Genomic DNA, 27,816 nt, shown 5'->3' on the forward strand with positions numbered 1-27,816 from the left:
ACCTTACCGATGTAATGGACCACATTTTCATTGAATAAATTTTACACGAACATATTTTATGCATTTCTGATTTTTATTAAAATAATTTTAAATTATTAACGGATGTATTATTAGCATGAAGGTGGAGGAAGTGATTGCGCCTGGATTCGCACCATAGGACATATTTGTTATTAAAATTATACAAACATTAATGCACATTGATTAACTAGCATTATGTATGTACGGTGGCGGACAAAAAAACTGCATCACCTTAAAAAAGTAACATTTGTAGTGAAACGTATAAGATATTGGTTGATTACAGTCATTTTGTTTGTCGCAAAGAAAACGTATTGCGTCAGATAACGCTTCTATTGCATCAGACAGTAATTGCAAGATATAGCATCAGCCGTTTCTATAAATACGGCGTTGGAAAGGTGTACACGCTCATTAGTATCCTGTTTTCCAGAGGTATAAGCATAGCTCTATATGTTCAGTTGACACCAAGAAAAAAAAGTGTAGCTGTTGCTCTGTCCCAGGAAGGGCTTTCTACGCTTGCTATCGCTGATAAAATAGGCTGCCACCAGTCAATAGTATCCCGAGTGCTCAAATTAAAGCGCGAAACCGTTGATGTGAAGAGAAGACCTGGATCAGGCCGTAAGAGAGTGACTACGTCTTCCCAAGATCGATATTTGAAACGGCTATGCCTTTGTAATCACCATGCTAGTGCTCCTGATCTAAAACTGGACTTTGAGATGGCCTCTGGTGTTGAAACAAGTGCACAAACTATCCAAAGACGGCTTTCGGAATGTGATCTGCATGTCTATCGGCATGCAGATCACGGGATCTGCAGGATGGTATGCTTCCGCAAGTCGGAGGCATACTATCCTGACTGCATAACACCGATTGCGTCTCCGTAGCCAGGTGGGAAGGAGCAGCAGCAGTGCGTAGCACACGCTTCTTGATTAGACCGGGGTTCGAGCCCGTCACCACCAAATACGGAGGATGCGGAAAGGTCAGGAAATGACCACCGCATATTCCCGGAGCAATATGGCCTTAGTTGCTAATGCTCCTAAAAAAAACCAAATAACAAACAATAACAATAACACCGATTGTAACGTTCCCCGCCGGTCAGATGGTCTAGGGATGTATAACAAGCAAAGGGGTGGGGCGAATTAAGTTTTTTAACGGAACGGTGAATGCAGAAACCTACACTGTTATCTAGGAGGAGTGCCTGAAACCTGTTATTAGGAATCACCACACAAACGTCCAAAACTGCATTTTTCAACAGGACTCAGCAGATCAGCGCCTTGCTACACAGCAAAATCAGGAAGATCAGCACCTTGCTACACAGCAAAATTGGTAAGTTTTATGCTATTTAGGTTTAATAATGAGTTTGTCTTCTTGTCTCACAAGGCTTAAAGCATACTTACATCAGTGTTTTAACTAGTTTTTCTCCCTTAAGGTGCAGTCATACCCCATTACAGTGGCCTGGCAACCGTCAAGATTTGAACCTTATTAAAAATTGCTAGTACATAATTTCGTATAAAATTGCTCAGAAGAAGACAACAAGTAAGATTAAGCTGCAGGAGAGCATTGCAAAGGTGTGGTACTACGAAATTGGGCAACCGTATATCCAGAAGTTGATTAATTCTATGCCAGATCGTTGCAAGGCTGTAATTGCAGCTCGAGGAGGAACAACAAAATATTGAGGACTTATTTTTCTGATTTACAGTACATAATACTATTACGTTAACTTGTCATTTCAGTTTGTACACGTAAATGCAATAAAATGTATGTTTGGTTGCCATAATTGCCGTTTGCATGATTTCTCATATTTCTATTAATTACGCATTTTACCCTTTGGGAAGATATTTATGGCAATTAGATATATCAGATGGAGTACTTTATATATATATATATATATAAAGAATCAGTTTGCTGATTTTTCCACTGCACGGACCGCTTGTTTAGTGCCTAAGAAACACAGCTTAAGAAATACTGTTCTAAGAATCAGTATTTCTTAAGTCGGCAAATCTTGATTTGTTTGTAAGCATGTGACTTTCTGTTGCCATCCCAGATTCAAGTGTGGGGGAAGTTTGTGCTGAGGTAAAAATGGATGTAGACTGCAGACCGTTTCCCATACTGTATGGAAAACGCCTTGGTAAATCCCGTCTGGACGATGGGGGACTCTTATAAACTTTATTTCACAATGTGGCAAATTTAATCGGTCTGTGATGAGTGAGAATTGCATGGTTTCTTTTTTTTTTTTTAACTCACAGATACCCTGGATTTTCATCCGCAAAATAGTAAAATTTACGACAAAACACACGCAATTTGTAGATCCAATATACTGACGCCTCGTGGCCCCAGTTGCCTTTATGCAATTTTTAAACAACCTAGCTCACCTTTTTAGAAAGGCCGCTCTTCGATCATTCTACGATTAGTTCAACTTGGTGTGCATACATACACCGATGAGCCAAAACATTATGACCAGTTAGTCGTTATGCAAATCGAAGCAACTGCTGGTGAACTACGGCGCGTGCGCGGGTCGGGACACGGTATGAAAAACACCTTATACTGAGCTCTGTTAATCAGTGTTATTCTTGTTCTTCAGATGGGAAAGGCAGCGGACTTAAGCGAGTTTGACAAAGGCCAAATTGTAATGGCCACACGACTGGGTCAGAGCATATCCGAAAGGGCACGGCTGGTGGGATGCTTACGGTCAGCTGTGGTTAGTACCTACCGAAACTGGTCCGAGGAGGGAAAACCCACGAACCGCCGGCGAGGTGTTGAACGACCACGGCTCATCGATGTTTAAGGTGAGCGAAGGCTCTCCAGGATGGTATGTGGCAACAGAAGGGCGACTGTGGCGCAACGTGCCGGTAATTGGAATGCTGGTGACGGGAGTAATGTGTCACAACACACAGTACATCAAACCCTGGGAAAATGGGGCTGCGTAGCCTCAGGCCGCTCCAAGTGCCCATGCTAACCACGGTTCACTGGCGACAGCGCCTACAATGGGCACGCGAGCATCGAAACTGGACCTTGAGTGATTGGAAGTAGGTCGTCTGGTCCCATGACTCACGTTTCCTGTTTCACCATGTCGACGGCCTGGTACGTGTGCATCGTTTACCTGGTGAAGTGATTGCGCCTGGATACACCGTGGGTCGAAAACAAGCCGATGATGGCGGTGTCATGCTTTGAGCGATGTTCTGCTGGGATACCCTGGGTCCAGTCATCCATGTGCCGGGCACTCTGACGTCTAGTACCTACCTAAACATCATTGCTGACTAGGTACACCCTTTCATGGCAGCAGTCTCCCCCTCTGGCGGTGCCGTCTTTCAGCAGAGTAATGCGCCATACCATACCGCCCGGATTGTTCGAGGCTGGTTCGCGAAACATGAGGAAGACTTGCAAGTATTGCCCTGGCCTCCAAATACCCCAGACATCAATCACATCGAGCATCTGTGGTTTGTGTTGGAACAGCAACTCCGATCTGCAGCATCTCAACCACAGACCTTACAGGAGTTAAAGGATCTGCTGGTTATGTGTTGGTACCAGTTACCACAAGACACATTTATAAATCTTGTAGCGTCCATGCCTCGCCGGGTACGAGCTGTTTTGGCTACGTGTAGAGGACCAACATCATATTGGGTAGGTGGTCATAATGTTTTGGCTCATTGGTGTATATTCGGAATTATATGTTGGTCTTCCGGTGATGAAACGACCTCAGCCTTGAACGGGTTTATGTAACACATTTTATGTTTCTTAGAATAGTCTCCATAATCTGCTTATTCCAATACAGTCCATAGGGACTGAAATGCAATAATCAAACTGTGGAGATAGCTCTCTCCATTGTGTTTCCTCTCAAAGAATGGTACCATCTTGACATTTTCCAAAAATACTTCTTGGTAAAGCTGGCAACGCATATACTCCGCAGATGAAATAAAGAGGCTGAATTCAAATCCCTTTTAAACAGCTGCCTATTTTATTTGAGTGAAAGCACTTTTTCTATAAATTGGTTTACAGAAACCTACTGATTTATAGGAACTTATTTTTAAATATTTAATGAACTTTATTTACTTATTGTAATTAATTGTGGAGATATTCATAAATTTTTACTTGTTACTTAACTTTTGGATACAGGTGTACCGTGTATGCAAGTTTTATGGTGTTCTTCCGTAATCACGCCAAAAGAAATTCTAGCTACTGGTAATATCCTTTCCTTGATTCAACGCTGTTTCTAATCCTGAACGCAGAATTAATGAGGTTCCAACAGTTTCGCATCTCACGTTCTCTTTCTGCGGTATAGCTTTTTTATTTTATCCCACATCAGTCCTATTTTTAATCTCCTTCTTTCCTAAGCTATTTATATCTACGCAATTCTGAGCGATGCTAGATGCTTAGACTGCAGATTTGGTGGTCAGCTGTACAGCTTTGTGCAAGACTTTGACTGTTTAATTATCTGAATGCTATAAGTGTTTTGGCGATTTTTCACTTGAGTAAATTTTGTGGGTTGTCCTTACTTTCATGCAAGTAAATACTTATCAGAATTCTCAGCACGTTCGTGTTTTTCTTGATTCGTTAGTTATTCTAACAGTATGTCCCATTTCGTAAATATTCAGGCGATCTAAATCTTAATGGTTTATTTACACATACACTTCCTGAAAAGTTCTGCTGCTCCTGCATGTAGGTATTTTGGATGTTTGATCAAATTGAGAACTCAATTTGATCAAACACCCAAATTGGCAGATCAAATTGAGATCTGCCAATTTAGGCCATTAATCTAAGGAAGATCCACATTTAAAATTTATTGAAGAGTAGTTATATATTTTTATCACTTTTATTTAAATTGATTAAAAAACGCACACCTTCATGGTCTAAGTGGATTCGATAGATTTATCTGTATCTTAACATTATAATGCAGTAGGGTAGAGGAATGTTTTTAAGTTAATAAATTAAGTATTGTCTGGTGGGCATTTTTTTTTTCTCTGTCTTCGTCATATGTATTTAATGCTAACATCTCATAGAGTGAGATCTCTTTATGGATGATTTTTTTTTATCATTTTAGGCTGCAAGATATTCCTGATAAACGCCTTTCAAAAAATTATGTGAAAAGAAATAAACAAAATTTCAATGTACATTTTATGAACTGAATGTCATATATTTACTAATTCATTGTGCAAATATTAAATTGAATAAATTTAGTAAGATAAAAGCTATTTTTAGCACCATTCCTATTAAAACTTGCATAAGGGAACTATCATGCTGCCCCCAGCGTGATTTCCGAATCTTGCACTTGACATTTAACTTTTACTGTATAAATCGTCTGTCTCCGAGTCATCGTGTTCTTCTGCAGTGGTGGACCTGGCAATGGGTTCGAATTCCATTGATGATGCGAGAAATTTTTGTTGGCTTTTTTTTTTCCAGAATGTGGCTGAGTTAGTCAGTCTTAGGCGAGAGTTGTTTGGTTTTCTTGTGTGTTCATTTTTTATAAAAAATATATCTTACAGAGAAGACTCCAGTAATAATGTATATATGGATCAATACAATAATACATTTAAAAGAATTATATATATATATATATATACAAACAAAAAATAATAAAATTAGAAATAAACTTGGCAGATACCCTATATCGATTATTTCATTTAGCCAAAAATTTGAGCTAAATCCAATTATAGTTTTACAGTTTGAATAAAATTTGATAAATTTATAAAAGATCTAAATGCAATTTGTTAAGCAAAAATAAACTGAATAATGGATTGTTTTCCCCTAACTAGTCCTACATTCTATTTTAAAAGGGAGTGTGATAAAAGGAACAGAATAAATTATATCTTCGTGCAATCTGTCTAAGATTTTATGATTAATCATAAAAAAAATGAATTCGATCAGAGTTTGCCTATTTAATAAATTTGATAACGAAAGGCTTTGAAAGTACTATTATAATATTTTTAGTGAAAAAATTTCGCATAATCTAATTTTGTAGTAGTCTTATGGATTTTTTTTTTTTTTAAATAGTTTCCAGTTCTTGGGCAAATTTTCCAGTTCTGGGCCTATAAGGGTAGAGCATATCGGCCGCCGTAGCCGAGTGGTCAAGCCAACGAGTGCATAAGTACACGTGCCTTGAGTGACCGGGGTTGAAGCCTGTGACTGCTAAATACGGTGCTGTTTCTGGTATTCTGTCTATCTTGTGAACTCCTCTGACCGTTTGGTCGTCTCGGAGTATAAACAGAATTTTTATTTTTATATCCGATATTAATCTTCAAAGTAACGCTACCTTGGAGAGTAGAGCTATGCCAGCCCCAGAGTAGTTGTGATTTATTGGGGGTGGGGGGAAGGTACAGAGGTGCATTTATATCCCCAAAGAAATCCATGTGTTTTACTATTGTTTTTGAATTTATTATTGATTTTATGTCTATTTTTATTGCTATTTTATTATTTTTGAAGGAATGTTTTAATTATATATTTATTTTAATAAAGATATCATGGGGAAAATATTCCAGAGGTTTGCTTTATATTTTATAAAATGTAAAGCAAACCCCGCATTTTATAAAATGTAAAGCAAACCTCTGAGCCTTATCTGAACATAGGATTAAAGTAAGTTTATGTCTTTAGTGACTACTTTAATATGTTAGGAAACTAAAATCATCATAAATCGATTTCCAAACGATTAACCATTATAGTTATAAGTGATGATTCTGGCAGCGCATACTAACATTACTGGGAGAGAGAGACATCCAGATTTTATTCTGTTGCGAGGGGTTTGGTGTAAGGCACAGAGAAGTAAGATATATTACTACTCTGTGGTGTAAGGGTTGTTGCGCACACACACACACTCGGTACTGAAGTGGATCGCTCAGTGCTTAATCCCTCAACGAATAAAATTAAAGAGTTTCTTCCACCTCTTTAATTTCATTGGTTTGTTTGGGGGTTAAGCACTGGCGATCCGGTTCAGTACCGAGCGTGTGAAATGACCCCTAATTAATCCATCTTTTTCTTTGTGTTTCAGATCTGATGGGCTTAATGGTGATTTCTGTTCATAGGTGACAACTGTGACTGCTCCTTAAAAGTATCAGTTACTTTTAGCAGTGAAAAATATCACTTTTAACTACTTACCCTTTATGTAAACGCTACTGCATCTGGTGCCCACAAAAACTCAGACAAAAAAAAAAGTTTTATTTCAAAACATTGATCTCCAATTCTGGTAGCGCCTACTCGTACTCATAACAAATACGAGATTCACGGTATCCGTTACGAGTAAATAGTGATTTAGTAGCAGGTACCTTTTCACAGTTATCGTTAACTGTGACAATGACTTCTGTTACCATTCTTAGTTTGAGATTTGTTACATTCTTCTTCTTTTTTGTAAGTCCTTAAGAGGAAAGACAAATATGCTTAAATAGATTTCTGTAAGCTGTTAAATTGTGCAACCCGCATTTTTTGGTTGCACAATTTAACAGCTTATTTTAAATGCACATTAATTTTTTTAAAAATATCATTAGGACTTGAATATAACGGCAACGTCAGTAATAGCACTAATCATCAAGTATTAATCATTGATTAACGAAGAGAAATCATGATTTTGCCCACACAACATTCATCATCATCAAAAAAAAAAAAAAAAAAAGGAAAATAAATAAGACTTAAATAACTTAAATAATTTAACAGCATTAAATGATGCAAGAAAGCAAGCTTATACAGCATCAGCTATTAAAAAAAAAAAAAAAAAACACTTCCCGTCCGTATCACCTGCCTATCTCCTCTAGCAGTTTGTTTGTTCTTCCTTGAATTTATATAAATTACTTACTTCAACATCAGATGGAAGTTTGTTCCAACAATCAACCATCTGCTGGCTGAAGACAAATTTCCGCACATCTATCCTATGAACATTCTTCCTCAATTTGAATTTATTCTCTTTCATATGCAGTGTTGGGAAGAGGAAAGATTCCATCGGCATTGAGCTTATTCAATCCATTCAGAGCTTTAAACTCCTCATTCAGAACTCCTATTCTATGTCTAGTCTCCAGACGCTGCAATTTACGTTATTTGCATGTTGTGGAGATGAAGGCCTGACGTAGCCGAGTGGTCAGGGGCGAGAGTGCATAGCACGCGTTCCTTGAGTGGACCGGGGTTCAAGCCCGTGAATATTTAATACAATAAATACAATAAATATTTGTATTGACGACTTATTGTAACCTCTACTGACTTGGTTGTCGTGCCGGAGTATAAACAGAAAAAAATTAATTAATTAAAAATCTGGAATGACTCATGGCCCATGAGTCATTTCTAAAGTCCTCTTCAATCGAGACTGCAATTAATCAACTCAAGCAAAAGGAGAGGGTTACAGGGTTACCCATGACTCATGGGGAACCGTCTCCTTTTGCCTGAGTTCATTAATTGCAGCCTCGATTGAAGAGGACTTTAGAAATTTCTCCGGCGTTCTACAGGAATAGAACCCAGGCGTTTTCAACCGAGTGGCAGGCAGCGATGTATCCTGCAGACCAAGCTGCTGCCGATGACTTACGATACTTGACATCGAAAATTACATCCCCCTTATGTAGGGTAACCAGATGTCCTCGTTTCCGAAGACATGTCCTAGTTTTTAGGGTGTCCTCGGATGTCTTCGCGGATTCTACACTTGCGTCCTAGTGTTTTTGTAATTTAAAAAATCATCTCATCATAAAATGAATTTTCATTAAATATATTCTGTGCTTTACACCTTCGGTCAATACAACAGAACAAATAAAAACAATCCGATGGTTGCATTAAGTGGACTGTATTATCCCAAAATTTTACCTTTTTATTATCCCAAAATTATACAAGTGGTCTGTATCATCATCATTTGTCTAATTGAAAATCGATGACAGTAGATTATTTGACCAATTTATGAATTTTAACAATTTGTTTTTGAGGAAGAGAAATTGGGAAAGCTTATTAATTAGTCCATAGAAAGTGGGCTGAATATTTTAATCAATGCAAGAGTTCCGAGAAATTTTCTGAGCTTTTAAAAATTGCGCAACATACATTTTCTATTTTTGCCCACAGTAGGAACGTAGAACGTGTATTTCCATTAATTAGCAATCAATGGAACAACATTAGAAATATAATGGAAACGAATACTGTGAATAGTATTTTGTTGGTTACTTATAATTTGAAAATTGATTGTAAAACATTTTATAATTACTTACTTTGTAATCAAACTTACTGAAAATGATTGGTAGTAATGATAAATATGTATTGCGATTTTTTAGTAATAAATATAATTTTTAAAATGTTCTCGTTTTTAAAACTAAAATGTCGTAGTTTTTGAATTCTAGATCTGGTAACCCTGCCCTTATGGCCTTACTTAATTTTGTTCAGACATATAATGAAATTTAGTACAAAAGTCTTTTCAGCTTGTTGGTCGCTGTTTGTTATTTATTGAAACACTGGACTTTTTTTTTTTTTTCTTTTTCCAGAAAGAGCTTTAAGTGTAGTCCTTGAAGCTTTACATGTTGAATTCCAGATCGTTGGTCGTTCTGAATATTTGGTATTTTGATCTGATTTCAATATCCTCCATTACTAAGAATAAGAATTGCCTTAGCTATTGCCATCTCACATCCTAATTTCCCTCAGATTGCACACTATGCCACTTTCGTTGAGTTTTTGTTATGTATTCTTTTTAGCATCAGCGACTAAGGCTGTATTGCTCCGTATACTGTATATGCTGTCTGTATACGGGGCAATATAGCCTTAGTCGCTGATGCTCCTAAAACCCTACTACAACAACAACTCTTTTTGCTGCTGCCTTGGACTCTTTCTTGGTTTATGCAGACAACGTTAAATTATTTATACGCTGTGATGACTCGGTAACTGATTCTGACTTCAATCGGAGGATCAATACACTGACGATACATTTCCAGAACTACCTTGATATAGATCTTTCCATCAGCACAGACAAATGTTCTCAAATGACTTTTGTCAAAAGAGTTGTTATGTGCGATGTTCAAGTTCTTGGCTCTCCAGTTATCAAAATGACAAACATGTAGATCATGGTCTCATTTTGCACAAAAAACTAATATTTGAGTATCAAACATTATTTTTTTTTTACGACCAAGTACTTCTTTCTCATTAATGAGGATCATGAAGAAAGAACTCGTCGGAATTTCATCAAAACATCCTTGTGAACTACGTTGCTAGATGCATTAATCCAGTAATTTTTCTATGCATAAGTCATCTGGTCTTCCTCCCCTCCTTCATACCAAAAACGCTTCTTCGAATGTGAATACTGGCTGATGAGGTGGATTAACCGGAAATCTAATAACATCATTACAATATCCAGATATCGTCTTTATACCACTTTGCATGTACTGTAAATCTGTGGAACCTCATCATTATATCAATGAACATCAAAATCCTTGATGTTGTGCCAACTCCTTTCATATAGAATCGATGCCCCTTCGATCGCCACAAATATCTCCTTAAATTCTAATGAAAGCTTACTTCAAAAGGATCTAGTATTAACACGTATCCACATAATACCATAAATATATTTAATATCCTGCAAATGGATCCACTGTCTGCACTAAAATAAACGCGTTTTCAGATTTCAAACAAAAAACGTGACCATTTCTGTGGTGAGACAGGAGTCTAACCTCCACATGATATGCCAGAGCAGGGATAGATAGTTCTACCTTTCTTTCTCTTTCTCTCTCTATCTATTATCGCAAAACCTCTGAAATGTGAAACAAGGGTAAATTGTTCCTTCCTACCTTGTCAAGAGCGAAAATAAATTTAAAGAAACATTTTATAATACATGTTATTTTTTATTTACATAAAATACAGCAAATTTTCGTTTATAGCTCCATTCAATTTCGTTAACAAAAGTATGCAAGCACCATATACACTGCACGTAAGTAAAAAGTGAATAACCTGGTATTTACAAATAAAACTACAAAACAGATTACAAAGATTTACAAAAATAGATTACAAAGAGTTACAAAAATAGATTACAAAGAGTTACAAAAATAGATTACAAAGAGTTACAAAAATAGATTACAAAGAGTTACAAAAGTAGATTACAAAGTTCAAGAGTAAATAATATAAATTAATAAATATGTGACCTATAGTAAACATTCTCAGCCAGCACAATATTCCAAATTATTTTTTTTTCTTACTTTGTGACAAATAAATGGCTAGAATTCACTGTATTTAAAAAAAAAAAAAAAATTAGCTTAAGGAATCAACACTGCCCCCTCAATAAATCAGTGCTTGACACCAAATATTTTTGCTAACTATGTAAGGAATTTTATATTAAGAGCTTATATTAAACAAGTAATATAAAAAAAAAATTTTAAAGTCAATTCCTACTTAGGTCAACAAAGAATAATTTTATTTTAGTTACTTTTTATTAAATAATTACAATTAATATAAATATGTATATACATATGACAGAATCACAATATTAAGTGGCAAAATAGAAAGAGAATTTCCTTGCAATTTTCCATTCTATATATATGGTGTTGGACTATTATTTTTATTCACATGTTTCATTTTCCATTTTGTTCCCTCCTTGACTCAGACTAGAACCCAGAATGAAAAAAGAATCTGAAAAAGAAATTTTTTTCCAGCGATCTACACGCTTCGCCACTGACGGTATTTATTCCTAAATTTATATCCTGCTAAATATCTTATATAAGAGAAATTTTTTTCTCCCATATAAAACTAAAATTAATTAATTAAATTAAATTAATGAATTAATATTTGAAAAAACTATATTAACATCAAGTGTCATCCACTACAAGTTTAAAAAAATTTATTTGAACTTGAGTGGATGAATAAAAAGTATTTTATTAACGATTGAAAATTTGAACAAGATATATAAATATATATAGGGAGAGTGTGCACTAATAGTAGGAATTGAAAAAAACAGCGTGTGTACCCTATACGCACGAAAGATTTTTTATGTGAAAACATCTTTAACGAAATCAGACCCGTTTTAAAATCGAACAGCTAGAACCGAAGTTATGAACGATCATGCCCGCTACGTCACCTAATCAACGTTAGTGACATAGCGTTATACTTCAGTTCTAAATATTTAGTATGAACGATGTAACGTTTTATGTTCACGCCCGCTACTTACCGAATCAACGTTTGTAAGAGGTTAGCGAAATTCAAGCCTAATCACCAATTTTATTGTAGCCATTTGTTGAACAGTAGACGTCACAATCATACTTCCTGCAATAACTACTGCAAGAACTATGATTGCAACAATACAAGTAGTTGTATTGTTGCATTCCGTATTTTCGTTACATTTAGGTGCCGTTATAGATGTTTTCACAACAATAATTTTCTGATTAGTGAAAGGGACTGATGCCACACTGCTATAGCCCTTGTGTTCAACGATGCCGAAGTCAAATGCAGAGCGTTGTCGAGAGCATCCAGCAAACCAACCTAAGAAAATAAAGACGTAGGTAGCAATGAGTGCGCGAGAACGACAAACTATCGAGATTGGGTAAAAAGACAAACAGAAAATCAAGAGTTATATTTAGCAGTGCCTTCAACCAGCAGTGCCGCTCCATCTAACAATGATGTACCGAAGTGAGTATTAATTATGCACAACGGAACATTTCTCCAATTGCGGAGCAGATGAGTTTAAATGATCAAGCTCCTTTTCCTTACACCGACTGCCATTTACACGAGAACGCGCATCAAGAGTTCGAAAGGATATTTATGAAAAATGATTTCTGTTCTGCATGCTACATTTGCGATTGTTTATGGTTCGAAAACGACATAAAGAAACCAGCTGCTAAAGATACACCATTGATACGCACTGCATTTCTCGATGTTGATGCCGATGAGATCCTTGTGTGTAATAGGTGTATATTATAATTGTAATAAAAATAGTAATAAATAATATTATCTTTGTATTAATTTCAATAATTGCAGTGGAAGGAAATCAGATTGCAAACAATACTGATGTGATGTCAAATTGTGGAAACATTCTGATTTTTCAAATATACTGTGTAATTTTTATGTTTTTTTTGTTTTTGTTTTTTTTTTTTTTTCACGTACAGCGACGGCATAACGCCATTTTTTGGCATTTGCTTTAACAAGCGAACCCATTCATCAAACAGATTCATTCATGCAAAGAACCAAGCGCACCTATATGTTATAATAAACAGTAACTTTCCATCTGTTGTACGTGACATAATACGATTAGCACACAACAGCGATTTCGCTTCCAGTCGAAGTCAATTCTATTTAGCCCTTTCCCTCGCATATTGGGTGACAGGGGACGCCTGAGCAGGACGGCTAGGCGGCGATCGTCGCGAGGGCAAATAGCGTTTACAGTGTGTTATCGCTGCAAAAAAAAAATAAAAAAAATATAAAGAAAGAAAAGTGGGACCAAAATTGTTGGGAACCCCCGGCACTACTTATGGTCAACCTACCCTTGTTGGATGGTCAATACAAACACCGATCACAATCTACATGTTGCCCGGGGGGGGGAGATACCCGAATAGAGAAGATTCCTGCACCGTCTGCCTGAGTTCGGCCAATACAACTCAGATTGAAACATGACGACTAAGCCGCCACATCCAGTAAGTGCTTCTAAAATTAAATACGCTCGATAATCGTCTGTACTCACACTACAACTTTAAATATCATAGTAATTGTGAAATGAGATAAAATCGCACAAAAAGTTTAATTGCGCATCGGTTCTTTACCAACCCAAAATCTAGGACACTCTGCAACTTACAATGTTAGTAGTTTTAAAAATCTGGATCTGCTTATGATAACTGACAGAAGAAAAAAATATCATGAAGTATCTCTTAGCCTACTGAAGAGGAGGAGTATTAAAAGCTGCAATGCTCTTTAATCTCTTACATGCTTAACCCTTGTACATAGCCAGAGATAGGCATCGAGGTTACTGAACAATAACAGTTATCTGCATTTAGAGGAAGTTCAAAAAACGCACTGATTTCACTTTTACTGTGATTTGGTACTTCTAAGCATCATAATCAACCCTGTAATGTTATCTTTGCAACTGACATTACTGAAAGCAAACAAAGGTTTTATAAGCATTTTGGTATTTAATTTAATCCGATTAATTTAATGAATAATAATTGTTTATTATGTTGGTCTTAAAGTGAACAAATCAAAACTTTATGAATAACGCACATGAAATCGAATAATACAAAAACATATGTTGAATATAAAGGAATAAAGTAATTTACATAAATTGCATTCTTAGCCTACCCTATACTGGAACATCTTTTTCTTGAAAGTTCAAACTGTCTCAGTTCAGTTTACAATTGCGTTTTGCAAAAGCTTGCAAAAGACCAAGCTTTTGTTCTTGAAGAAATTTCCTTTTTTGAAGCGCCTACTACTGCAATTCTACGAAGCGTGGAGCGTAGTTCTCTTACCCTGTCTTCCACACTCAGTTGTATAGCGAAAGCCAATCCACAGTCATTGATCTCAACAGTATCCACTTCTTTATGATTACGGAAAAGGAGATCAAACCTCTGATTGGTCGGGTGAATTTCTAGAAAAAACTTCATGGTTGCACATCTAATTCGTTTCTAGCTGTATGATGTCTTCTGAGTGGCAAATTAAAGTCCCTCAGTATGAAAGCAGGATTAACCGGTTGAATATGGAAAGTGTCCAACTCTGTCCTGGTCTCACAGGTATGATCAGGTGTTTGGTGGACAATAAAATGCTGAATGTACCGATAATTATATTTTATTTTAATTCAAAGGGCTGCAAAACAAACAGAAGCACTTTTAACTGTTCTTGTCTCTAAGAAGGTGTAATAAAGTAAGGCAATCCCACCTCCTTTCCTTTCAGTTCTAGCTTATTAGCAACCATTCTACAATTCTGAAGGAAGCATAAGAGAAGCAACTTTTTGGGTTGTCGATCACGTTGAGTGGGTAATTGTTGGGTCAGTTGCTATAAGCTACTCCGCCCATTTCGCACTTTTTGTGAAGACATTTCTGATAAAGCATGACATTGTACAGATCAACCATTTACCCTATTCTTCCGATCTAGCGGTAGCGGACTTCTTCCTCTTTCCCAAGGTGAAAAACTGCCCTCAATAAGAATAAAAATAAAACCATTTTTGAGCTCCTTCAGTTTATATTCTTTTTATTGCCACACCTCATATATATGTGAGTGAGCATATTTTCGTGTTTTCTTTTTGTTAACAGTAAGAAGTATTTACCATTGATTGGATTTCCCAAAGAGTTCTATCAATCGAAATGGAAACCAAGCCTTTTCTATTTTTCGTAATAAAGTAGTGATTGTAGCTATTGTGCCAGCTGCAAGGAATATATTTATAATCTCCACACCCTCAATTCTTCCAATGTAAACAAGCTTTTTGGGCTTGTAGCCAGATAAATTATTATCCAACAACAGGAGTGAGAGGAAGACCAAGAAGGACGTAGATGGTGGGTGTGAGAACAGCTATGAATAGTATAGGAATGGCGGACGGAGATTGGAAAGATAGAAGAGTGTAAAAAAAGAATAAAGGAATGATTTTTTTGATGTTAGGCTAAGGATAACCGTTGTGATAATGGAATGAATTATAAGAAGAAAGAAGAAGATTCAAAATTTAAATCCAAATCACACAAGAACAAAATTATGTAGTTTTTCGTATTGTTAAAATGCCGCTGGTTGACTACTCTATTATTTTTCTTTTGAGCCTTTCTAAGCTGTGGTATTCTCCCTATGTACATCGTTGAACAAAGCTTAATCCAGCAGTTGTTGTACTCACAGTCATAACAAAATGAAGTCGGGCAATATACCTGACTGATGCCCATCTTTCTTAAAAACTTTTTGGTTCTTTGTAAATGAATTTCCAGGACTGCTGGGAGTCATAGTGGAACAAGTAAATACATGGGCTGTGTTAGAGGAAATAAGAATAGAAACAGGTGCATGTATACTTGCATGTACGCCAATTCCAGGAGTATAGTTAATAAATTCGATGAGCTTGAAGTGCTAGTCAAGACATCAAAGGCAGATATTGTTGGGATATCAGAGACATAGTGTCACACAGACATAAGCAGTGCAGAACTGGAATTTGGGGAGTACAATGTGCACAGAAAGGATAGACAGGACAGGAAAGGAGGAGGGGTTATGCTGTTAGTTAAGAAATACATAAAATCTAAGGAAGTGCATCCAATTGATGTGGGTGGACAATGCAATGTTGAGTCTGTTTGGTGTGACATAAGCACTGGGAAAGGAAAAATGAGAGTATGTGTGTGTTATAGGCCTAATGAATCTGATGAGTATAATGAGCAATTGTGCAGAGATACAGAGTGGGCCAGTAAATTAGAGTGCCTTGTAATGGGGAATTTCAATTTTACGGATATTGACTGGAATTTTTGGGTTGGTCACTCACACACTAGCAAGGCTTTTGTGGATTTATTGGATGATTGTTTTCTACAGCAACATGTTCGGGAGGCAACTAGAGGGAGTAATACTCTTGATCTGATTATCAGTAGTGATTCTTCATGCATTAAGAATCTCCAGATAGAGGAACCACTAGGTGGCAGTGATCACAGTGTGCTGAAGTGGGATTTACTCAAAGAGGTAACTACCATTAAGGGTAAAGGGAAGGGTTTTTGCTTTCGTAAATGTGACTACGGTGGCCTGAGACAGTATTTAAATTCTATACGGTGGGACCAACTGATGATGTTACCAACAGCAAATTCAAAATGGGAAGCATTCAAATAATTAATCTTGGAAGCTGCTAGGCTTTTCATACCAACAAAGAAATATTGTTCAAGATTTAGGCCTAAATATATGTCAGATGAACTAATTAGACATGTGACAGAGAAGAAAAGTGCATGGGATGCATATAAATTAACATGTGACACAGAAGCCTATGATAGATATAAGCTGGTCTGTAACCAAGTTACAAAGGAGGTTGGCAGGCGAAAGCAGATTACGAAAAATCTTTGGCAAAGGATGCAAAGAAAAACAGCAAAGAGTTCTTTACTTATGTAAACTTTAGAAGGAAGGGGATGGTCAAAGTTATCAAGTAGACCAATCTGATTGGTCCACTTGATATCGATGGTTCAATTGTTGATGATCCTGCTCAGGTAGCTAACAAACTAAATGAATATTTTGCATCTACATTCACACATGAGGAGTTATTCAGGGAGAGGAATGCCAGAGGTGTATTCAACTCTGGCAGTAAGCTAGATAATCTTATAATAACTGAGAGTAAAATGGAGGAGAAATTGTTGAAGATAAACATAAGAAAGGCACCAGGGGTGGACGGAATCTATCCAGTTATATCAAAGGAGGCGGCAAAAGAAGTAAGCAAACCCATAGCCATAATTATGAGAGCTTCCCTGGACTCAGGGAAGGTACTCATGGACTGGAGATGGGCAAATGTGACCCCAATCCACAAAGGGAGACACAAGTAATTACAGACCTGTTAGTTTAACTACTGTTCCAAGGAATTTAATGGAGGCACTGGTTAAAGAACCATTGCAGAATCATCTAGACATGACTTCAGTTATAGCTCGGACACGGCATGGGTTTGTTAAGGGGAAGTCTTGTCTGACAAATTTGATTGAATACTATGATGAAGTCACAAAGGAACTGGATGCAAAGAATAACTTTGATATCATATATTTGGATCTTAGAAAGGCCTTTGATACTGTTGCACATGGAAGACTGCTGTACAAATTGGAGCAGTGTGTCATTGGAGGTAAATTGCTGTTATGGATAAAGGGATGGTTGAGTGGGAGAAGACAGAGCGTGGTAATCAATGGACACTGCTCTTCGTGGACTAATGTTATTAATGGAGTCCCTCAGGGTTCAATGTTGGGTCCATTGTTGTTTTCTGTATTTATAAATGATATTGATGATGGTATATCAGGCTTAATGTCCAAGTTTGCAGACTATACGAAGGTTGGCAGGGTTGTTAATGACATTAATGACCGTACACTGCTGCAACAGGATCTAGAAAAGTTGAGCAGATGGGCTGAGAGATGGCAAATGAAGTTTAAAATTGACAAATGTAAAGTACTACATATGGAAAGCAGTAATCCTAGAGTAACGTATCAACTCTGTAGTACCACACTGACAGTGGTAGAGAATGAAAAGGACATGGGGGTAATTGTACAGGCAGATATGAAGTTTTCTGAGCAGTGCAGACGGTCTGCAAGAATGTCTTGTTAATGATATACAGGAAGTGCAGACGGTCTGTCTCATAGTGTCTGGTCAATGATATATATTAATTTTTCTAGCAGGGAGAAGGTGGTGATTATCCCTTTGTATAAGGCAATGGTCAGGCCACAACTTGAGTACTGTATACAGGTCTGGAGGCCTCATTTTAAGAAGGATGTAGAGCTGTTGGAACGAGTACAGAAAAGGGCAACAAGATTAGTGAATGGAACAAAGTGTTGCTCTTACGAAGAAAGGTTTAAGTTTTGCAAATTGCAATGGCTGGAGACTAGGCACCTGCGGGGTGATCTCATTGATGTGTATAAAGCCTTGAATGGTATAATCACCTGAGAGGGCATAAATTCAAATTGAGGAAAGACGGTTGTAAGATAGATGTGCGGAAGTTTGCCTTTAGCCAGCGGGTGGTTGATTGCTGGAACAAACTTCCATCTGTCGTTGTAGAAGTTGATAGCTTAAACAGATTCATGGCAGAACATGACGAACATTTGAAGCGAGTGGATGGGTGAAATAAGTTTTTTTTTTGGCTGATGCTATATAAGCTTGCTTTCTTGCATCATGTGCCTTTGCTAATGCTAAATGCTTAGATTATACCAATGCTTGATCTTTCACTAAAGAATTGTGATATTTGTTAACTGTAAATTTTATTATATTAGGAAAAATTTGAAAATGTGTTTTTTTAACAAGTTTATAAAATCGCAAGTTCGTGAAAATTCAATAATAATAATAACAATAACAATCGAAAGAAGAAACTATTTTAAATAAATAAATAAATGAAAATAATCGAAATTGTGTAACCATTTTACATAACAATTAAACAAAACAAAGAGTACCTAATTTCTGTAGTAAAGTTAGAAATGGCAATCGCCTGGCTGGAAACGTACTTTTTTTATATTATGCTGAAATTAATAATAGCAGCATGAAGTGGAAGAAAGGAATAGGCCTAATTTAGAAGAGTGGGCAATTGGAGAGGGCAGTAATACACGTGCTTGATTTGGTCGCTAAATACAGTTAATAAAAAATAATAAATAAATTTTCAGTTTATATTCCGGGACACCCACATAGGGTCTGAATAGTTTACTAGATAGAATACAAGAATTGTATTTGAACTCTCAACGTTTGAACGCGTTTGAACTCTCAACTACGAAGACTATAATACGTATTATTATAACTAATATACTGTAATTATTTTTGAACTCGTCTAACCTATGCGGTCGCTTGTGGAGTATAAATAAAACATTTATTTAGTAACAGAAATAGTCCCTTGGTACCTGATAGCTTCTTTCCACATTTAATTTTGAGGAAACAAGTTATTTTCCAAGACTACTCAAGTAAAAGCGTGTCTACATATATTTCGGAAGGTGTATAAGGTCTCAGCCATTAATCTTCAAACTAGCAATTAATGTGTATTCGGTATTTAGGAGTGTTGCTTAGGAACTACCAGCACTGCCGGTTTGTCTTTCTTTCTTTCTTTTTTTTTTTTTTTTCTCGTAAATGCGAAAATTTTTGCTTAAAATTTGATGTTAAATGTAATTTAGCATAAATCTGAAATCCCAACAGGGAGTCAAAATAAGATTTTTAGCATGAATTCGAATAAGGAGTCAGAAAGGTTTTTAGCAATCTAACATGCAGATCAGGTGGACTATAAAAGTACTTGCCACAGCACTATAGGATTTTTAGACGAGTTGGACAAAGAGCGATGGACAAACGGAGCTGGACAAAGAGCCTTAAACGTGTAAAGAATGATAATTTCATTCTTGGGACCAGAGGCGGATTTAACGCCGGGCGCACCGAGCGCACCGGGCGTACGCCCTGGGCCCGACTTCTGAAGGGCCCACGAAAAAACCCCAACAAATTAGTTGAACATATTAGTTCAACTTATAGTTAAACTACAGGCGTAGATAGCAAGGTTTTTCTCCCCAGTAACTGGGGTTTTTTCGTCCAGCAAAACAGGCAAATAGACCATAGAACATACGCAATTTACAGACACAAATACGGGTTAATGTATTTAATTACGGGGAACCCTAAAATAATAATAATAATAATAGTTAAACTAATATGTTCAACTATTAGTTCAAAACTTTGTGATTATTATTATTATGCTATTATTAATTATATTATATTCAAATTTTATTGGAAATAAAACATTAATAGTACATAATATATTTTTATTTATTTAAAAAAATGGTTAACATGTATTTTTATTTTCCCTGTCTCTCTCTTTTTTTAAGGGGCCCAATATTTTCTTCTGCGCCCTGGGCCTCGACCGAACTTAATCCGCTCCTGCTTGGCACATGTTCCAGGCACATCGAGAGCCACTATGAGTTCTGAGGCAAACAATTTCACCAAGGACTTCCAGTTCCTCTTTTCTTCCAATATCATCCCACACAATGTTTGGCTTCAGGGAAGTTGCACTCAAACCTCCCTCTCTCCCTCCCTCCCTCGCTCCCTCCGATGGCAACATCTGGAGACAGAGGTGTTTCAATAGTTAAAGTTTAGCCTAGAGTTAAAACACTAGGCCCATACCAGTGAGATGCTATAGACAGATGTACTGTACACAGAAAGTTTCAGGAAAAAGAATCTGCAAGTTGCTCCCCTGCAATTTGTGTTTTCGTACACAAAAGAGATCATGATTTTTGTATAAAGCGACATTTTTGACTAAGGTCAGTGGACTAATGTTCAGTTTACAGATGGAACTTGATGTAATCATCAAATTTATTCACGATATGCTATCGTTTGGTGAGAATGTGGAACATACTCTCATCTCGTTAAAATCAGGAAAAGGACTACTATTGTGTTGGTAGTTTGGATTAATGTGACATCACGATGAATGGATGCATAGTGAAACGATCTCAACACCTCACCTTTGAGGGAGGCTCACTGACTACCGAAAGGTATAAAGACAAGATCCTTGAGCAATATGAGAGGCTTTTCAGAGGCGTTGTGGGCTCTAAATTCATTACAACGGATGATAATGCCCTTTCCCATAACGCACAGGTAGTCTGAAAATTCCTTAAAAGGGAAAATATTCTTTGTAAGAATTTATATCTTCAGACTTGAATCTGATTGCACATAACTGAGATGTTTTAGGATGCCGAATTGGAACAGATGACAACTTCCCAGAATCTACCCCTTTGTAGAGCACAGAATTTATAACTACAGAACACTTATGATTATACTCTATTAAAATACCTGAATTGTCAATTATCAGTTCCTCATTTATTGTAGTTATGATCCCATGATTATGAGTTGCGAAAATAGGGCTATATTTCTTTTCAAATTTAGTACAATTGAATGATATAATTATAAATAATTATCCATGAAGGGCTTGACAGAATTCCATCAATACACATTTTTATTGATATTTTGGGTGTTATAAGTTGAACTTGCATTTTGGACAGTAGTATACAGTATATTAATTGTACATAAATAACGCTTCACTAATAGAGAAGGCTATTGTTACTTATTCTCAGTGAGTACCACCACCCAGACGGCACCATTTCAAAGCTATTGGCCTATCATCGGTGGGTGGGCAGGTACAATATGAGATACAGAGCAAATGATGCCTGCCACACTACTATTGTAGTTTCTTAAGAGTTATCTATGATGTATCTACACCGGTATTATATAGATATTAAACTCTTATTCTTAGCGTATTATGCCTTGTTGCATTTAGTTATTATAAATATTATCATATAAACCTTTTGGCATCTCTCATATTGTGTGATTATCTTCACAACTGGGTTGTCATGTCAATACCAGGGTATCTGCCCATCCACTGAAGATAGGCCAATAGCCTTGAAAGTCGCCGGAGAGAGCCTGATATTCACGGAGTTTCCGAGAACAGGTAACAACAGTTTTCTCTACTGGGGAAGCGTTGCCTATTCGAGGAATATATGAGCTTTGAGTGTGAGTTGAAGGAGCAACTGTCTCTTTCTTCCTTCTATGGCATTTTCTTCCTCTACCTCTCCTACTATCACCTTCCTACATCTTTATCTCTTTTCTAATTCTAATAGGGATAGTATGAGGATAACCGAGAACTTTATCCCATACCATATTTCAAAACGGTGCCGTCTGGTTGGTGGTACTCACTGAGAATTAGTAACAATAGTCTTCTTTATTAGTGAAGCGTTCCTTATTCGAGGTAGTGCAATACCATGGCAACTCGTTGTGAAGGAAGAGCACAATATGAGATACAGAGCAAATGATGCCTCCCATACTACCATCGTAGTTTCTTAAGAGTTATCTATGGTGTAGCTACACCGATATTATATAGATATTAAACTCTTACGCTTAACGTATTATCCCTTGTTGCATTTAGTTATTTTAAAAATTAATCGTATTATAAATTTTGTATATTCTGTTATACGCTGTTAATAGATGAAAAACCGGAATTTCTAGAAAATGGGCCCGGTCTTTAGGTGGAAGTGGCTGATGCAACGCATTCGGGCTCCAGATTGAAAAGAACCCCAAAATTCAGACAGATAGGATCCTCCAGTCCCCAAAAGATCGAACAGTGGCCCAAAATTATTATGGCACCTGTGTGTTTCTGAGCCCAAAGATCGGCGCTAATCAGATCTGTATGGAAAATGGGGGAAGGGGGAGTGACCTTTGATTAATTCGGCCGTTGCATAAGAAATAAATAAATGAACGATCTCAAATCCTGCTGGCGACTCAATTGGAATTCAGGTCTTTTCCATATGATGTGAGAAAGCAGCGGCTTTATCCAACCGCGAATGCTCTGTTCATTGGGCAATTAAGCATGTAAACCCCAGGGGTTCACATCTGGTGAGTATGGGCTTGGCACATACAGGGTCCTGAGCTGGATATCATCATTTTTCTCTTTCTTGATGTTCCCCTTCAACTTCTGATTCTCTCAGGGTAAGTCAGAATTTTTTTTTTTTTGGCTGGTGCAGCAGATGGTTTCCTTGCACCGTATATCTAATAATAATACTAGCCAGGTAGTTTGAATGCATCGTTTAATTACACTGGTGTGCAAAATTTAAGGACCAGTCAGATTTTCATCTGCAGCTTCTCATAGGAGTGGCCTGGTTATGGGAAAAGCATACCAAAGGAACCTCGTGAGGTACAGAAATGATGATGGAAACAACACCGACACAACAACGGAAACAAAGCCGTACAGAGAGACTTTATTCAAAATGGCAACATAGCACTGGCTGCCATGATACGGGTGCATTACTGCAAAGATGGAACAGAGGGAAGTGGTGGTCCTCAGTAGGAGATATTCCACCCCTAATGTCGATACAGGCTTTGCACCGCCTGTCCGTACTTAGAAAATGTTGTTGATAAGTTCTTGCTTTAACATCGTCCATTCCTCTGTCAGTGTCATCTTCAGCTGGTGAACATTTTCTGGTGGGTGTGAGAGTGCCGCTAGGTGTCTCCCTAGAGCGTCCCATGTGTGTGTTCGATGGGGTTTAGATCGAAGGGGGTACGGGCAGGCCAATCCATACGATCAACGTCCTCACTTTCCAAAAGAATATCACAACTGTAGTGCGATGGGGTGTGGCGTTATCGTCCATAAACGCGAACTCGGGGCTAATGGCACCTCGGAACGGACGCACATGGGGAAGGATTACCTCAGTACAATAGCGTGCACCGGTTACAGTACCGCCTTCCAGTATCTGGAGTTGTGTATGTCCATCCAAGATAACGCCTCCCCAGACGAGAACACCACGATCGCCATATCGATTCCTTTCAGTGATGTTTGTGTGGTGATACCATGTGCCAACCCTCACCAGATTAGCTGACGTCCAGAATTTAGGTACTCTTTACTGATGAGAGTAGATTTAGTTAATCTACTCTCATCAGTAAAGAATACTTTAAGTAAAGGTTTTGTGGTTGTAACCTTTAAAAATAGTGTTGGTCCTTAAGTTTTGCACACCAGTGTATATCTCATATCGCGAATACCTTCACAACGAGTTGCCGAGGTATTGCACTGATTTGAATAAGTAACGCTTTGCCAGTGGAGAAGCTAATGTTACTTATTCTCTGCAGATACCACCCCCCAGACGGCATCGTTTCGATAATTGTTGGCTTACTCATCGGTGGGTGGGCAGGTATCCTGTTTTTCCAATAATGACAACCCAGTTATGAAGTATAAGTCCATAATATGAGAGATGCTTGATGGTGTGCTTAGTTAGGTATCCGCCGAGAATAAGTAACATTAGTCTTCTCCACTGGTGAAGCGTTACTTATTCAAAGCAGTGCAATACCTCGGCAACTCGTTGTGAAGATATTCACAATATGAGATATAATTAAATGATGCATTCATACTACTTGGGTATTAGAAATGATGTAAGTGAAGTGCCCATGCATAAACCAACTCTTTCATACTCTTAGACTAGTCAAGAAATACTGTATTTTTAGAATTATAATTATTTATTTATTTATTGTTAATTTCAAATTGCTACGTACAAATTGATATTTAATATATTGCAAGTAGGTGGCGCTTTCTTTTTCATCATCTGTGTTGTAGGAAGTATTTTTTGTGCAGGTTGCTGATTAATTAATAAAAATTTATTTCAGCTAAACAGCTGAATACGACATTATTAAAAAGTAAGATACTTTTTATGCTTATCTGTTTACATTTATATATTTAATTATTCTGAGCTGTGTGTCAGTTTTGTACTTCTTTCTGCGTAATGTTTGTTTTTGACACTGAAGTTTTTCGCCTGGTTTACATGTTTCTGTATCGGTAGTTTTTATTTGAAAGTTCATTAGCGTTTGGTGATGTATATAACGACAACAGAACTAATTTGCCGAAATAGTTGTTATTATTTGTAATGTTTATACATTTTTCAATTCATAATACTTTAAAATTGTATACTGTTACATGTCTCTTCATTAATTTTTTCATGAACGCGTTAAATCATTTGATGTTTGCGACTCTTGTTAACTGGAAGAATCTCTGTCATTAGATTCTTTGGTAAAGTTGTCATAAATTTTTAAGAATAAAGGGAAAGTGCACCTTATCCTTGACGTGGAAAGTGACTTATCCACGTCAAGGATAAGCCCTAATTTCATCAGGCTTATCCTTGACGTGGTTGGGAAGGGGAAGAGAAATGCAGTAGTAATAGTGGCATGTGATGCAAGAAAGGAATTGTATTAATTGTAAAGCAATTGTAAAGCAAGTGATGCAAAAAAGCAATTATGCAACATCAGCCAAAAAAAAAAAAAAAAAAAAAAAATTCACACAACCATTTCCTCTAAATGTTTGTCCAGTTCCTCCTTAAATTTATTTAATCTATTAACTTCCACAATGACAGATGGAAGTTTGTTCCAGCAATTAACCACTGGCTGGCTAAAGGCAAATTTCTGCACATCTATTCTACATCTGTCTTTCCTCAATTTGAATTTATGTTCCCTTAGGTTCGTAAACTGAAGAAGTGGAAGAATCCCTTCAGAATTCAGCATTCTAAACCCATTAAAGGCCTTATACACATCAATCAGATCACCTCACAGGTGTCTAGTCTCCAGCCGCTGCAATTTGCAGAACTTAAGCCTTTCTTGGTAAGAGGAACCCTTCATTCCCCTCACCAATCTTGTTGCCCTTCTCTGTACACACTCAAGCAAATCTACATCGTTCCTAAAATGAGGCCTCCAGACCTGTACGCAGTGCTCAAGGTGTGGCCTGACCATTGCCTTATACAGAGGGACAATCACTTCCTTTTCCCTGCTAGCAAAATTCCTGTATATCATTGACAAAACCCCATGACCTTCCCTGGCAGCCTGTCTGTATTGCTCATAAAACTATGACTGCACAATTACTCCCAGGTCTTTTTCATTTTCTACCACCTTAAGTGTAGTACCACACAGTTGGTACATTCTTCTGGAGTTACTTCTTCCCATATGCAGTACTTTGCATTTGTCAATGATAAACTTCAGTTGCCACTTCTCAGCCCATCTTCCCAAATTTTCTAGATCCTGTTGTAGTAGCACACTGCCATTACTGTCATTAATAACCCTGCCAACCTTTGTATCATGTGCAAACTTCGACACTAAGCCTGATATACCTTCATCAATATCATTGATAAATATACAAAACAACAGTGGACCCAACACTGAGCCCTGTGGGACTCCACTAATAACATTAGTCCACGAAGAGCAGCATCCATTGATTACCACCCTCTGTCTTCTCCCACTTAACCATCCTTTTATCCATTGTAGCAACTTACCCTTAATACCATACTGCTCCAATTTGTACAGTAGTCTTCCATGGCCAACAGTATCAAAAGCTTTCCTGAAATCCAAGTATATGATATCAAAATTATTTTTTGCATCCAGTTCCTTTGTAACCACATCATAATATCTAATCAAATTTGTCAGACAAGACTTTCCCTTACCAAACCCATGCTGTGTTTGAATTATTGCTGCAGTCTTGTCTAGATGATTCAGCAATGCATCTTTAACCAGTGACTCCATTATTTTACCCAGAACAGAAGTTAAACTAACTGGTCTGTAATTACTCGTGTCACCCTTCAATTCCCCTTTGTGAATTGGGGATACATTTGCACATCTCCAGTCTGTGGGACCTTTCCTGAATCCAAGGATGCTCTCATAATTTTGGCTCATATTATGTTCCTTGCTGTTCTTTTCCCCATCATTAACTGTCACATCTGGTCTCCTGGATATCCAGGAGCACAGTGTTTCATAGTGCTGTATGTTTTTAGCATAAAGATTGTGAGTTTAACCTATTAGAGAAATTTACCAATATCTATAACTACATTTTGCTCTATATTAAACTGAAAACTTATTTTTCCAAATGATTGACGTTGGTATTGCCAAAAGGAATTCATGTTCTCTATCCTTGTAAATTAATGGAGTACTCCTCTTACTGTAGGAAATTGAGTGTGACTACAAAATGTGCAAATATTTGGTACAGAAGGAACTAACAGAGCTTCAGAGGGGAACCATAGTTGGTTGTCACCTTGGGGAAATGTCGTGCATGCTGTTCAGGAATTAAACATTACTGTATTGATAGTTTATACAGTAGACTTTCAGAATAATGGCACCTTCGGGATTCAAGGTGCTATTTCGATTTTTCTGTTATCTATAAAGTTTTATTTTTATTATATTTAATGCAGAGATAATGAGGCTAAATAACAAATAGAGAGATTAAGAATGCAATTTTATTAACTGCACATAAAAACGTTGATGATCCAATGTTATATTCTGCTATTAATACACTCCTGCTTATGCCCCATTCTATTTTCTTTATTATATCAAGTTTAGTCTGCACGGTAGCACAGTGATATCATCACCATCCTCCCCCACACCTGGTGGAAAAGGCCCGTTCGAATCCTGTCGATGAAGTGAGGAACTTTTATGGGCCTTTTTCACTCCATGGCCGAGTTAGTTAGTCTCAAGTGTAGATAGCAATGTTTTGTCCCCAGAAACTGGGGTTTTTCATTAGGCAAATCAACTAGAGAACGAATGCAATTTACAGACACAATACACATGGGTATATGAATTAACTTTCCACGTGACCCTGATGTAATAGTTTGGATTATGTTAAGTTTGTCCCTAAGCTTTAATGTTCTTCTTTTCTTCTCTGTACTTGAAATGTACTCTGTATTTCTCAACTTGAAATTTATTAACTTTAGGAGCCATAGTGAGGGGTTTTTAATTTAAAATAAATGT

At 37.1% G+C, this 27,816-nt stretch overlaps 1 protein-coding gene across 2 annotated transcripts in view; it reads left to right on the forward strand.

The window, feature by feature from the left end:
• LOC150088665 (ectonucleoside triphosphate diphosphohydrolase 5-like) overlaps positions 1 to 27,816 on the forward strand; it is a 188,671-nt gene that overhangs the window by 30,652 nt on the left and 130,203 nt on the right. Inside the window, exon 1 of one of the 2 annotated variants that reach the window (XM_090369614.1) lies at positions 24,640 to 24,732. The exons of the other annotated variant lie outside the window; for it this stretch is intronic. The gene's annotated coding sequence lies outside the window, so the exon portion shown is untranslated. Of the gene's footprint in view, positions 1 to 24,639; positions 24,733 to 27,816 lie in introns of those variants that run through there. 2 annotated transcript variants of the gene reach the window in all.

Source organism: Mastigoproctus giganteus, chromosome 3, assembly GCF_048544385.1.
Source record: "Mastigoproctus giganteus isolate SK-2022 chromosome 3, ASM4854438v1, whole genome shotgun sequence".
Classification (NCBI taxonomy): Eukaryota; Metazoa; Arthropoda; class Arachnida; order Uropygi; family Thelyphonidae; genus Mastigoproctus; species Mastigoproctus giganteus.